The following is a 16,026-nucleotide window of genomic DNA, read 5'->3' as shown; positions in this document are numbered from 1 at the left end:
CTGACAGTACTTTGCTCTGAGCCACCCGCTGTGAGCGTACTGATCCCGCTCTGCCCGGCTCAGAATGGACATTGACTCCAGAACCACACAGTCATTGAAAGCTGCCCTGACAGTGCATCATGGTATCCCCTATTTTGGCTTGCCTGTCTCCCCAGATAAGTGTTGCAACCTAGTTTGAGGAAGAACAAGCCCCTGCTGAAGACTGCAGGGACATGGTGGATCTGTGAAGTCGCCTGCCTCATGGAATTTGGGCTGTGCTTTCCGCACACCGTGTGCTGGCAGCATATTTAAAACTTCATGTCCATAATTTGTCTCCAGATCTCCAGTCTAACAGATGTCCCACTGCCTGTTTGTGAACAGGGTATGTAAGAATGACTCTACTAGGAAAGAGCAATGATCCATCTAAGCTCAGTGCCCTCTCTCTGACTGTGGCTGATAGCAAATGCTTAAAGAAGTGTAGTATGGGCAGGGCAAACACAATACTGTGTTCCCAGGAGACTTTTTCAGCTTCATATGGTTTGCAGCACTCACTGTCTCAGCAAGATGTTGTGTTTCAGATCCTCACTGATCAGACCCAATGTGCTCCTTTATCACTTCATTCTGGGCAGAAGAGAGAGAAGTTTGCCAGCATATCCCTCCTCCCTGGTCAGGGTGGCTCCCACGGTACTGGATGTGGCCCTGATAGGAGTAAAGCCTGCTGGTTACAGAGGGAAAACCTTCTGAGGTGAAGCTGATCATGAAAGAATCACTGAACCTGCACAGGGACGCTCAAATCAACCACTGCTGTCGACTGGTACTACATGGCTCATATGAGAAGTCACACCACAAAACCAGTGAACTAGTATCAGAAGGCATCGTGTACATGTCTAGCGTTTTTCTGGTTATATTTGGATTTATTGTCTGAAGTTTTCAAACATTCCTTCAACAAATTTCCCAGATTAGCAAATTTGGCCTGGATGCGTCTTAAGAATAAAGGCTTCCACATAAATTCCTTAGGCCTACCTGCTTCTGCTCAGGTCAGAAATATCACAAGAAATGCACTCCTTGCCTGCACCTGGCATTTCTGATTTGCCCTTACGCAGCCACATGGATTGAGGATGCACCTGATTCACCCCTTGGCCACAAGGGCACATTGCTGGCTTGTGGTCAACTTGTCCACATGATTAGGGGACTGGAACACCTCTCTTATGAACAAAGACTAAGGGAATTGGGTCTCTTTAGTATGGAAAAAAGACGGTTGAGGGGGCACTTGATCAATGCATATAACTACTTAAAGGGTGGGTGCCAGGAGGATGGGGCCAGGCTCTTTTCGGTGGTGCCCAGTGACAGGACAAGAGGTAACAGGCACAAACTTGAGTATAGGAAGTTCCACCTAAACATGAGGATGAACTTCTTTACCTTGAGGGTGGCAGAGCACTGGAACAGGCTGCCCAGGGAGGTGGTGGAGTCTCCATCTCTGGAGACATTCAAAACCCACCTGGACGTGTTCCTGTGCAACCTGCTCTAACGTGGCCCTGCTCTGGCAGGGGGGTTGGACTAGATGACCTCCAGAGGTCCCTTCCAACCCTATGATTCTATGACTCCCAGGTCCCTCTCTGCAGAGCTGCTTTCCAGCAGGTCAACCCCTAACCTGGACTGGTGCCTGGGGTTATTCCTCCATAGGTGCAGGACCCTTCACTTGCCCGTGTTGAACTTCATTAGGTTCCTCTCCACCCAACTCTCTAGCCTGTCCAGGTCTCGCTGAATGGCAGCACAGCCTTCTGGTATGTCAGCCAGTTTGTCCCCTCATCCAGGTCACTGATGAATATGTTGAACAAGACTGGAGCCAGTACTGACCCCTGGGGAACCTACCTGTGTTCTTACCTACCTACCTATTTCTACCCACTACATTCCTTCCTGCAGAGCTACGATACATTTCGAATCTGCCTTTTCCAGGAAGTTTGTTTGGAAAATTGACTGTGAAGCTCGTGCTAATTCTGTTATCTAACGAGTGGAACCAAATTACTATCTGCACTTTAGTAATTGCTAACTCACCTTTGGAAAGAGCTGAAGTTCACAACTGGAGAGCAATTGCAAACTTGAAAAAGCATACACACCAACTGAGGAAAGCCGCAGAGGAGAGCCCAGCAAGGAAGATCACAGCTCTAGAAAACGTGGCCTGTGAGGAAACACTGAAAAGCTGGGATTGCTCGGTGAGGCCTAGGAAGCATAATAAATCTCCAGGTCTTGTAAGGCTCTTGCAAAGAGAGGGAATAAAGAACCATCCATGTCCACTGACAGTAGAATGAGAAACTGCGGATCTAAATTGCAGGAAGCGAGATTGGATATTAGAAAAAGCTTTCTAACCACGAGGTTAGTTAAGGGCTGGAATAGGGAGGTTAGGGGCCCTCATTATGAAAGGTTATACAAATATTTATCAGAAATGGTCTAAGTATAGCCAATCAGCTTTTCAGAAGGATGTTGGATTAGATGTTGGAAGAAATCTGAAGAACTCTTCTAGCCTTATTTTCTTTGATACTGTTTTATGCTCTCTCTGTGTTGTCTCCCTTAGTAGAAATACTAAATCCTTGAATAGGCCACAGAAAAGACATTTAAGCTCTTCATATCCCAAGGAATAACAACATTTTGTCTCTGACCTACTTTGTCCTATTTAGACACAGAGAGCGTCTTGCTCTCTTATCTCCATTTTCTGCCATATCCTCCAAGACTTTCTTCTGTTTCTGCTTTTCTTAAGTTTGGATAATAAATCCTGCGTCTCGGTCTTTTGCATTTTTTTAAAAGCATTCCAGGCTGGAAGCAAAGTACCCACACACATACCCACAGCACAGTTTGTTGTCAGGAAAGCAGGGAATCCTTCCCTAACCTCAGGAATGTCCCTGGAAGAAGTGCTTGCCTTTTGCTCTGTTGTCAGGATTGGTGTTGCTACACTTTGGCAGCCGCTAACTTTAAAAAAGATTCTTTAAACTTAAAAACAGAAATAAAAACCTACTGTTTCTTAAGGAATTCTCTCAGTAAAGGTCTTTACCAGAGACAGTTGAATCAATAAGCTCCAGTCAAATTTTGTATGCTATATAGAGTTGAGTAGTGGTCAAACTTGGACCTCTGAGCTTCAGGAGGAGTTATGGATGAGACAAGTGGTTATGTTTCCTGCTGAGGAGTAAAATAATGAACAAATACCCATCCAAATATCCAGCAGGTCCATGAACTGCTTAAAAAGTTATCTCACTTGTTTTTCTAAGATGATCTCTCTGAAGATTTTTTGGCACAGCTTTGAATAAACAAAATATTTGACTTTCATTTCCTTCAAATATTGCATATTTTAGGATATATTCTCTTTCACGTTGTAAATGAAGATGTATAGTATCTGCGTTTAAGTGAAAAATAGGCTGATACCGTAGGAAGTTAAAGGCATTTCCTTCGCATAGCTGTCAGGTGCCGAATATTGGGTTCTTCATCTTCTTTCCTTTAAAGGTAAAAATAAGGAGCAAAAGAAATATTTAATCTGTTCTTTTTTAAAGTACAGAAGTTCAGGTGCCATTTGTTAAATGATTCTTTGCAGAGAATATGAGAGAAGCCACATCTTGCATACCGTACATACCGTATGCTTGGATGCATCCTTTAACCAAACATAGACATTTTTCTTAGCAGCGTTGTGGCCATGTGGATAAGATGTGGAGTTGCCATATCACAAAATTAGCTTGTATGTCTTCTGTCTGAAAAGTTACCTTGCATAAACTCTCAAATTTCTACTTCTTCTTAAAAAAAAAAAAAGAATCTGATCTTTTTTTTCCTGCATTCCTCTCCTTACATGAGAAGGCAATGGACAAAGTTCTTCGTGTGTCTGCCAAAGCAGGGAGAATAGGACTGCTTCAACAGTGGGCCTTAGAAAGGCACCAAATTATTTGTACTGTTTGATGGAAGAGGGGAGGTCCTGACCTATTAAAATTAGCGATTTTGGTGTGGTGAAGTACCAGCCAGATCCCTTTTGGCTGTGTCCCATCTGATCTGCTGGCTCCATGGCTACGTGGAACAACAGTCTGTGCAGGGCAGCAGGGACGTGGACAGAATTACAAGCGAGCATCCGTGAAATTCCTCTGTGCAAGTACAAAAGGGGTTTCTCCTCTGCACTTTCTAAATGACAGAAAACCTGTATGAATGATACTCTATAACTCGGGCAAGACAGCTCTGAACTCAGGATTGTCCCCTGGAAACACGATGAATTATTTTTCCCACCTGTGAAGGTATTAAAAGTTTATTGTGTTGATTCTAAGTCAGATGTTGACAAAGCTCCCTTTTGTGGTTTTGTTTTGTTTTTTTTTTTCAAATGGGCGACTAATATTTGCTTAGTTTGAAAAAAAAAACATTCCTGGTGGAGAGCCTATGCATAGAACATTTCTACTCCAATGGTTAAAGTCTGTCAAAGGTTATTTATAATAGGAGTGGAGGGCTTTGATGGAGGTTGCTGATGGAGTGTACTAATAAACAGTGACTGAGTGCAATGGCAGAGGTGGCACAGCAATCTGAACAATAAAATATGAAATTTTAAAAAGGTCAGATATGAAAAACTTTAGGGAAATTGCCAGCAAAGTTTACAACAGCAAGGCTGAGAGCAGCAGCAGAGCTGAGACAAGCCAGCTTACGCTGATAGGTCAGTTATCCACGGCGTCATGTCTCTGCTGAATCTCAGTAGTTGCAGGAGGATGGGGGCTTTTCCTGCCGCTTTGGGGTTTGTTGGACAGCAGCTAGGAAAGAACAGCATCATTTACTAATTTGCCACCACGGTGATTTACTACGTCCTTGAGAAGATGGTCCACGACAATATTTCATCCACTTTTTTGAGGGGGGGAATCTGTCAGGAGAAAATGGAAAGGGGGGGCAGGGGGGATATCAGAGGGTGAAACTTGTAATACTTAGATCAGCGCACCACTTTCAGGTGTAGCACTCCAGGTTCTCAAAAATAATCATCCCTTGATCAGGGGAAGGCATAGTCAATACCTCTCTGTTGCATTTAGTGGGTCCGTGGGATTATATTCAGAAAAGCAATGTTGTTACGTGGAACAGCATTTTTGTCAAAATATGTGTTGTCCACAGCAGATGTTGAGCAAAGGCCTTCCAGTTGGGAGGGTTATTGCTGAAGGTGTAAACTGGGTATCCCACGCTTGGGGTTGACTTCACCAGGCTGATGGAGGGGCTCAAAGGTTCGCGTGTGCCTGAGTGGCTATGGAGAGACACAAATGGAAAAGAGGACTCAGCTCCTTCTCTGGGACTCACAACAGACATCACGCTGATCTTTTGGGGAAGCCTGTATCTGAACCCAGGTAGCCTCTAAAATTAAATAGCAAAGGTGGGTGAAAGCATTTAAATTCTGTCTGAATGGCACACAAGGTATATTAGTACCTTGTTGAATGTCTGCTGATGATTCTGCTCTTGCAGTCTGATTTATTATTTTTATTATACAGACTCTTCTCTGACTGTCAGTGCCAAGGCAGTGGAGAATTTGACTGAAAAGAAAAGCTAGCCATACAGTAAATGACCACAGTGCTAAATGACCATAATACAAGCCATGGCATATGCAAGTAATTTTCAAAAAGGACTGTATTTGGACATTTCTCTGAAGGCAACAAGATTGTAGGGAAAAAAGGGAAGCAGGATACTATCTTTTGAAAGTAATAGTACACAATGCAGGTTCCAAAATGTTCCATAATTGTTTGTGGTATAGCCTCAGGGTAAGGAAATATTGTCATTAAAGAGAAGTAATTTGAGTGAAGCTGGAGATCATAACATTCCACTTACCAGTTGCAAATGCATACTGTCAAAACACAGGTTTCCGATAATACACAGAGACTTTCTCTGCTTCTTTTGATCTTTTAGCGTGTAACAAATATACTTTCCTTCCCTGACACTGAACTTAGGAAAGTAAATAAAATCAAAACCATACTCACAGCACTGATTCACAGAAAACATTATGCTTACATATATGTCAAAGGCATATGTTATATTAGTCATTATAATTAAAATAATACACACATCTGTTTTATGATGAAATGTGAGTAATGTGCCACTAATTACTAACATCTGTAGTTCTTTCTAGCTATATTTCCATTTTTAAATGCTGCACATTCTGTAAATTAAGAAAATGTGCAAAAGCACACTTAAAATTTAAATTAAAAAATTATAATACCCTGAGCCGTACTTTGATTTCGCTTATATCAGCATTTGTTGTCAGGGACTTCCTGTCTTTCCATGAATTGTCTGTTTTGCCCCCTACAGCAACCAGAACAGATGCTCAACAACTGGACTGATACTTCTTCCCTGCCTTCCCAGAGAAACGGGCCTAAGCTTGCCTCCTCTTTAGGGGGCCTGTGGCCCCTTCTTTCCTGGAGGCCTGTGTCTTGTGTCCTTTCAGTGCTGTTCAGCGCTCTTTGAAAGCTTCCTTATTTCCTGAAAGGTGTCCCTAAAACCTTCTTCAGTTGTTTTGGTCACTCCTTCTCTGACAAGCACTCTGTCTTGATCATACTTACCGTGTTAAGATCAGCAATAAGATTTTCCTTCTTCACCAAGTCTCAGATAATTGTTGTGTTTCCAGTTTGTTAACTGTCCATGCGTGTAATTCTTATTTAATGGGCTTTGTCTTTGACCTATTTTATCCTCAGTGTAGAGCTAATGTGACGGTTCCTGGCATTACATTGACTTGCGCATCAGAGACAAAATTAGTAAGCATCCCACAGCTGGTAGCCAAATCATGTTTTGTAGCCACGCTGTGCAGACTTCCCCAGAAGCAGCAGTGTTGGTGTAACCATCGCTGAACTTGCCAGGCCTCGCTTACCATCTTGTCAAGCATTATGGCTCTTGCATAGTTTTAAACTCTGGGCACGGTTTTGGCTTGTGTGCCAAGTCTCGTACTGTTGTTTTGGGCTCAGAGCTCCACAGGCGGGTCCTGTCTTGATTTCCTTACTTATGGGGGTTTTTGTATACTATTGTGGCCACAGTATCAGAGCAGCCTGTACTCTGTGAGCTTCAGTCAAGTCTGGGTGACTTCCTTTGCTTGGCAGATTCCAGAAGTTTTGCCAGAGTTTATTTCTGGGTCTTTCATGAGCCCGTCTCTGACTTCCATGCATGCGTGTGTGTCTTAAAGCCAATGAAGAACTGTTCTTTTATCAGGGATAGTCAACTCCCATCCTCCCCAACTGCCTTTCTCTCCCCTCCAGAAAAAATGTTCATCTTTCAGGTCTTATATCTATTACAAACTCTTTTGCATTTTATACTTTCCATTCCCCGTGCACTAACAAATCTTGCTCCTTTTTTGTATGGAATGCGGTCCTCCTTAAGTTTCTGCAGTCCATTTTCATTGTGACCCTCTTGGCTGTCTTAATTGAAAAATATTAAATATCCCCAACTGTTAGGCATCCAACTTTTATCAGAAATAAATTGACTTTCTGCCCAGTGTTCTTTTGATAGCATTCATTGTTTGTAGCTATAGAAACTGTGCAGGTCTTCTTTAAGGGTTTTTTCACTAGCAGGGGGTTGACCCCCTCCATTATTCATTCCAGCAGAACAGTTTTCTGGTTTGATTCTCCCTGATACCATACTTTGTCCTGAGATACCGCCAAGTCTGGGAGCCTGACAGACTCTAACTGTGATATCTGAACGCGTCAGCATTGCTTTGCACGAACCTCCAGCGAACTCAGTGTTTCCTTCTCTGCATCTCCTACCAACACTTTTTAAAGGCACAGCTCTACACGTGCTGTGAACACTCCTCTTTCCCCAGGACATTTACCCTTCCACCCCTCTTTTCTACACCCCACAACGGCATCGAGAAAGAGGAAAATTAAAAGAGCTTTATGCACCCTGCAGCCCAGCGCTGTGAATTCCTCCCAGCTGCTTGCAGAGTGTTAATGGACACTGTACAGACCAAAAAGGGACAGAGGGAATCTGTCCCAATAGTTTTTAAAGCTTCACCTCTGTCGCTAATGGCACCTTTGAGAGCTAATGAAATAGTTTTCAAATACGCGTCTGGGCTCTGCTAATGCTCACGAGTGCAGGCATACGGATAGTATTGCATACTCCAATGGGAAGTTTACTTGGGCAAAATTCCCACTGAGGTCAGCTGGGCTTTCTCCAGAGCAATCCTTGCCTAATAAATCCCTTAATGGTAATAATTATTGAGTTTGGGGTTGTAGTTAAATATAGGAATATTAAAAATAAAAAAATACATGGTCTGTGCTCTCCTCCTGTCTGCACTGCTCTTTCGTGCAGTAATTCCACCAAGTTACTCCCAGTCTTCGTTGGTGTATAGCTTGAGGGCAGAATCATGCCTTCTATTACCATTTGAAATAAGTCACGAAAAAGCCTCAGTTTTATACAATTTATTTCAAACATGAGTTTATGGCTTTAAACTAGTGAAGAGCATGGCATATAATGAGTCCTGGAATATCTTGACCATAAAATAAAATTAAGGAAAGTTCTTATTTTCCCTAAGTGAGGGTGTGATGGCAGAGTGGTTACAACATCTGGCATTTTGCCAGAGGTATAAGCTCCCTGGTCGTGCTAAGGATGAGTGTTTTCAAGACAGGTAGAGAATCAGATCTGGCTGCTTTGAGGCTTTTCTTGGTCAAGTCAGCTGTAAATGAGTACCAGTCATTCCAGCTGAGAGTCAGAAAGGCAGCTGCCTGTGATGACAAACTTTCTGTTTTCTTAAATGTGGCTTACGACAGAGCTGGTGTGTATTGCCGTGCCAGTCTGATGGGCTCAACTGGCTTGTCTTAAATTGTGGCTGTTTTCCTACTACTTCTGCTGTGAGATGTGTATTTCAAATGCAAGCAGATATGTCATGTGAGCAGCAGAATTAATGCAGTCTGCTTCCCCGCAGATTTGTGTTGTGCACTTGGTTGGCTTATTAGCTAAATAAGGCTGTGGCTATTATTAGGTGTCAGGTAATCTGTAAAGAGAGATCTAGAGAATGCCCCAGCCCTGGCAAAAACTTCAAGTGGGGTTTTGTGTCTTCTTAGGCACTAGTTTCCATACTATAGAGAGGACTAATAAGGTCTTTTTCTTTCTTCATGAAGCGTACTGGAATGTAACTGTCTTGGAGGCTTCTCCCCTTCTGTCAAGTTCTGATAGAAACTGGCCAATCTATTTAAATGTTGGTAGGAGGAGGCTGACTTGGCCTGAGCTCCAAAATTCTCTGAAAGAAAAGATTCCCCAAATCCCAGCACTTTATGGTAGATGCATGCTGTCAAACACAATGTCTGAAAGATCTGCTATGGGCAGGTTACCACTGGGTGTTCCGGGAAATACCTAGAGTTCAGCTGTTCCAGCGACGAGTTATGATGCTCTGAATCCACGCTACAGTCAGGCTGCAGCCACCAGCATGCAGGGATTAGTCTGCTTCAACTGGCTCTTCGCTTTTGGTTTCGGCAAAGTCTATATGGCCCTGCTATGGTAAAGTAGTTAACATTGCTTTAAAACTGGATCTGCGTCTCCTCTTACGCCTTTTAACATCCACACAAATCAATTGCTTTGATTTTCTCTTGATTTCCGCCCGGCATGAAAGAGGCTGATTTTTACTCTCAGTATGAAGTTGCATTGACTTCTTTAATGCCATTACATTAGTATCAACTGGCAGTGTCCAAAGGGACTAAAAGGCATAATCCAGAATGAAACAGAGAAGAAATGCTCATCTGACAGGCCACAGTCAGGTACTACTGTTAGATAACTAGGATTTTCGCAGGAAATTGCAGTATGGAAAATAGGAACTTTGAGAACTGTGAGGAGAGTTACATCCACGTATACCATAAATTTTTGTAGTATGTAGAAATTCTGCAAATAAATATGTAAATATTTCTTTTTCTCACTGAATTTTTAGAGTTCTTACCCAAGTGAGAGAAAGCGTCCTATTCTCAAGAGACCTTAAGCGTGTGCTTAACTCACAGAAGAAGGGATTTTAACGAGAATTTCTGTGGAGCCCTGTGTACTTCCTATCAGCCACTTCCATGTGGGAATCAAGCCATTTACGTATACAGTTCCTGACTCTGGGGCAATTAAAATCTCAGCCATAATGTTATATTAACACAGAATTCGGTGTGCCTAATGACATATTAAATCTTCCTAAATTATAGCTAAATTACAAAAAGGACTAATTTACCAAAACCAGTTAATAAATGTTTAGAAAAGGAAGCTAATTGAATTATCCCTTGTTTGTCAGAGACAGATAATCTCCTTGTGAGAAATCTCATTTTTTCTGAAGCATGATTAATTGGCCTGACGAGTCAGAGATTATGACAAATTACGCAGGAGGAGATAATAAATAAGTCGGTAGGAAGGCTTGGGAGCAGAGAACTAGCAGCTGTTATTTGGTTTGAGACGTGGTATGGCTTGGATGCACCCTGACCCTTGTGTGGTTTCCTGGCTCCTGCCGCAGAGGAGCCATGCAGCAATCACAGCCACCCTTGCTCCTTTGCCCCGCATGCTCTACGCCTGAGCCCATTTCAGATCAACAGCATCACCTCCCCAAGAAGGATGCATGAAAAACCACATGCTTCTGGGCCAATGACTGGTTTCTGCTTACTGAGTAATCAAGGACACGAGATGAACTTTTATTTTTCCTTAGTCATGGTGGGAAGGCATTTATGGCTCATACAGAAGGTCCAGTCACAGCTTCATCTGGTTCCCGTTAAACTCAATGGAGAAATTACAATCAGTTGTAGCTGTGCGTGACTCTGAATGCAAAGAGTGTCTAAGCCCTTCAATGCAGTGTACCTAAGGGACTACACTCCTTTAGGAGAAGGCTTCAGCCCAGGCACTGAGAGTGCTCAATTTTAGTGCGTGTTGCTGGGCCGTAGTGCTGTTGTGGCCCAAGCTTTGAGCTCCAACAACGAGCAGAGAAAAGCCAGGGGTGGGATGTGCGCTGGTTCCCCAAGCTGCAGGCTGTTCCATCTGGGCACAGACCGGGGATGAGGCTGGTGCTCAGGTGCCAAATAAGGTCCTTTGCTCTTCCTCTCATGAATATCTGATCTGAGTGGCTTTCAGTCTAATTTGTGAAAAGCACAGGGCAAGGGTGTCAAAATTTGATCTTAATGTTTGAACTCTGTGTACAACGTTGCCTGCTTTCATCATCTTGTTAGAAAAGCCCGCAGGTGGTAGAACTGAATGAAAAGTTCGTTGGTTTTGTCAATGTTATATCATGTGGGCTTGAGAATGGTTTTCCATTTGCACCCTCTTGTATGTGTAGATCATGCTATTTAACAGGAATTAGATTCGAGTTATTCTCATTAACATTATTTGGGAAATGTGATGAATTAGATCTAAATTATTTATGAATGCGCTGCATTGGTGTCCGGATGATAGTGTTGAGGGGAACGGACTGCAGGAATCAGTTGTATGCAGGGGATGCAGGACTAAGGCAGTGATCCTGTCGGTTCAGTTTAAGAGAGGTCTCTATATAGTGGGGGGAAAAGGAACAGAGATGGGCAAACTCATTACTGTTGGCACTTCCTAGTAGTTGGATATAAATGATATTTACGTTTAAATTCTATGAAACGCCAATGCATACTTCTCATTTACTCTACACCTCTAACTCACCTCTGCCAGTCTCTAGTGGAAATCGTTTGCACGTGAGTTCCCAGCAACAGGCAGTGGGCTTTTCCTGTACTACATCCTGGAGTAATTTTGAGAGGAGATGCAGGAAGTCTAATAGGTATGGGCCCGTTGTTGACTGAGCTTGTGTTCATAACCCTGAGAACTGAAAAATCCATAAACATGTTAAAAATAATCCTGACAGTTTAGAGGTTTCGGGTTTTTTTAATTAGTATTATTGATCTTACAGTTTCTGAGTCTTTATGATGTAGCAGAGATCAGACCTTCTAACTGTTCTCTACAGCCTCAAGAGCAAGGTATATTTTAATTTAAAGTGGGGGTTGCCAAAGCCGTGTGATTTGAAGACCTAGTGTCTCAAGCAGAGTATCAGATAGTGCAAAACTTCATGTTAAATACTGACTGTTGGCAGCACTCCGCTGCTTCTGTTGTCCCCGGCTCTGCTAAAGCAGTGATTCGAGGAGATTGCAAGTTCACCTAGCCTGCCTTTCCCTGTGCCTTTCTTGTCTTTTTCCCCCTTCATAACATCGGTTATTTCTCTCTGATATTAATTCTCCTTTATATCACCAGTTTGCTGATCTGAGAACGCAATTTCCCAGGCATCCCCAGCCAAGTCCGTGCCAACCTGCTACTGTCCCCAGTCTCATACCAAATGCATCCAGTCAGCTCCTCACACCAGAATCCCTCAGAGCTTCTCCAGCTCTACATTGAGCACTGCATCCCTGTGGCAGGAAGGAGCAGAAGCCTCCAGCAGGGACAGTCCCAAAGGAAACAGCCGGGTACTTGTAGCCTTTGAGACCTGAGGTCAGGAGCCCTCCCTCAGGACAAAAAGATGCAGATAGCCTCCCAAAGAGGGACCTGGGTTGGGATAGCAAGGTCCCAGAGCTGTTGGAGATACCCGATGTGTGAGGGGCAGATTCACCAACCAGCCTTCGCGGGTGCTTTGCCAGTTGCTGTTAGGACTGCTCATCCTGCGAATACACAGCAGTCCTTTCTTCTAAGTAGCTGGTTTGTGTTTTGTATGCGTTTCAAAGTGGCAGCTCCTCTGAAGGGGTCCCTGCGGGAGCCCTTGTGCACTCACCACAGGTTTCCGTTGCTTCCCTGGTGTCACCGTAATGAGTTTAAATATCAAGCAGCTTAAAACATACTGGGGTTGTTCCCAAAAGGGGTGAATAGTCAGTGTTTTGTATTCATTGGAGCATTTCAACCAGTTTTAATCACAACAGAATATGTTTGCATCTGGTCCCAGCTCTGAGAGTCCTCCCTCAGTACTGTGGAGTAATTGAAGAATATGATTAAAGGTAATTATTTTAATTGCCCGTTGAGTCAGAAAGATTTCTGATAGCGCTGGGTAGAATCTGATCTGCAAAGCAAAGGCCTTGTGGATTGTCGGCATCAGGACAGACTGCCATCAGCAGTGGTGTGAGGGATGCAGATGAAACATCACCAGCCTCCTGCGAGCACTGCGTGGACTGCGGGGCGGGGACAACACATTTTTTACCTGAATGCAGAAGACAGAATGTGTGCGCTGTGCCAGTTTGCCTGTGAAGGATTTGGGCTTGTTATTAACCCACACAGTGTTTAACCCCAGTGTAATGTCCCTGACTTTGCTGAGGCTCCTGTTTGATGCAGTTCTGAGTGAAAGCATAGGGTTCTTCTAGGGCTTAAAGCCTGAAATATGAGAATTGAGACCACATATATTCAATAAGGTGAAATACATAATACCTAACCATTCCAAAACCAGCATTTTTGTTGGAGGCAGCAGTAAAGAATAGTGAAGGTCTAATAATCAGCTCACCCACGTTGAACTTGGAAAGCATTGTCTGTATTCTCTGCTTTGTTGATCCTGCGTTGGCCTTTGGCACAGCACTTGGGCTGCTCCATGTCTAATTTCCCCTCTCTGTAAAGAGTGGACGTGCCTTCTTAGGAGTATGCGAGTTGCTTTCATGCTGTGTTAGTAGTGACCGTGAAAATTCACTGGTGTAGTGACAGGGAGAGCAAAGGCCTTTGTGGTTTTTTAATGTATAAATATATAGTATCTATGGAAACAACCGCTACTGACTATGGAAGAAAAGTACATCAGAGGATATTAAATTCAACAGGACCACTTTCGGCTCAGTGACGCTAAGCAGAAGTTTGCTGTAGGGCGGTAGGTTCTTCTAGGAGAACACTGGCACATCCTTGCAATGCTTAGTCTTCATCTAGATGTTTGCTGTCAGCCACTGTGGCAAAGAGGCTATTGGAGAAGATAGACTTCATTCAGACCTAGGCTGGCTATTTTAATATTCCCTGTGTGTAACGAGTGCGATTTTGAGAAGTTTGAAGCCTCTATAGGTCCTATTTGTATAGTATAAACAGCCTTTCTTTATCAGGTTTGCTAGGTAGGTACTTTCCTTTGCTTGTGTTTTTCCATATTTGGTTGGTGATTCAAAGCATTTTTAATAGTCTTTTGTATTTGATTAAGTGCAGTTATAAGAAACAGAAAAAATACTCTTGACCACAATGATCTGATTTTTCACTTAAGGGCATGAGAGAGGCCAAGAAAGGTTTAAGTTGCAACTGTTTTGATTATTATGATGTTTGTCATCCTTTCTGTTTGGGAGGAGCTGAATCAGACTCGACTCTTCCTCACACTGCTCAGAGCAGATTTATATCAGTGAGGTCTGATTTACAGGACTCCTCCCACAGGCACTTCTTTTCTTCCCATGCCGTGGTACTGAGTCCAGTGGATTTTCGCCTGATTTATTACCACGTGAGCGAGCGCTGCGCCGAACTGTGTGACTCCTGCAGTTAGTCTCGATTTACACTGATGCAGCTGACAGCAGGATTCAACCTGAATGATCCCACTGTTGCGGTGACACATGCATTGTAACTAAAGCCAATCCTGCATCATTATCTCCTTAGAAATGCATGCTGTGTGTGCACCTCGTAGCTCACTTCTTGTATCTACAACTGTCTCCATTTCTGAATAACTCTATTCACAAGCATCGTTATGTTGCTGTGCATCCGCCGTGAGGACACCAAAGGTCCAGCGTGACATAACTAGGGCACGTGTCCAAACCCCGACTCCAAAGTCCTTTCCGCTGTTCCGCATTCAGAGGAATGTCAGCGAGCTCAGGGAGAGCTCGGGGTGCTCAGCATGGGCAGGCGTAACCTGTGCTGGACAGGCGAATCGGCGAGTGCAGATGCACGTTGTGCTGGTTGTGGGCTGCCTGGGCCGCATCTTTGATCAAGAACTAGCGGAGCTAGCGGTGTCTTTTGTCTTTTGACTGAATGCCTCCAAAATGCTCCCCTTTCATCTACTGTTCCTTCACTGATTATTTCCAAGCAGCGCTGTGCCGCTTGGCCCGAATTCAGGAGCTGCCCATGCTGCAAGCGGAGCTGGAAAAGCTGATTGTGGGAGCGGGCAAAACCAGCAACTCCTTGGGGTGGCAAAATGGTTGCAGCAGCCTCATTTGTCTGTACAGGGTCCGGCTGGCTGCTGCAGCTGTGGGGTGGGAGAATGAGGCTTTATGGGGTACTGATAGCTGCTGCCACAGCAGTCCCGTGCAGCGGTGGCAGTTACTAAGTGTGCCCAAACCTCTCATTAGCAGCAGAAGCAGCACCTCTGGGGGTCCCTTGTCCCCAGCTGTCTGTCTCAGCGCTGCCCACCCTTTTCCCATACCCAGGGAGCCAAGGCACACACCAAAAGGTTTCAGGAACTCATAATCTATTCACCACCCTAGCACATTTGCCTGATCAAGATTACTAAGCTTAATTCTCCGGGCCTTTCTCCTCTACTGCTTGTAACTTACCATTTTTTGTTTATTTCCATCTTTATTTCCCATAATGTACTGAAACGATGTGAAAGAAACATTTGTTCACACAAATAAGGGAAGGCAATAGCTTCCCTCCCTGACCACATGCTCTCTTCTGTTCCAAGTCTTAATTAAAATGGTACTAAAGGAAGCAAATCAATTAACAGATACCTTACAAGATGGTTTATTCACTTACACATGTACACACACACACAATTACTTACAGGTATTACATTACTGCTTTAGTTTTCTGTTAGCAAATGCTGCTAATGAAGTGCAGTGTTACTGAACTGGGTAACAGACACATAAGCATCCAGGGAAATTATTCCAATATATCAATTTTCTCTGAAAATAAACCTTACATTTTGTTGTTCAAAATGTGTGGGGAAAATGCCATCCAGTTTCCTTTGCACATTTGGAAAATTACCTGCTTTGCTAAGGTCAGAACAAAAACGTATTCAAATCCTTTCAGTTACAGTTACAAGTAGTACAGTAGCTTATTCTTCATAGAAACAACAACATTCTGATATAGCTGCTCTTATGTTCTGACAGCGCGTTGACTCAGTCAAGTCCCTGACTCAGCACATCAGCTCTGCCTTTAATGTGTGGGGTTAATTGCAGCTCTTCACGGTCTGAA

Source organism: Vanellus vanellus (genome assembly GCF_965231255.1).
Source record: "Vanellus vanellus genome assembly, chromosome: 7".
Taxonomy (NCBI): Eukaryota; Metazoa; Chordata; class Aves; order Charadriiformes; family Charadriidae; genus Vanellus; species Vanellus vanellus.
Note: the sequence above shows the minus strand (reverse complement) of the source record.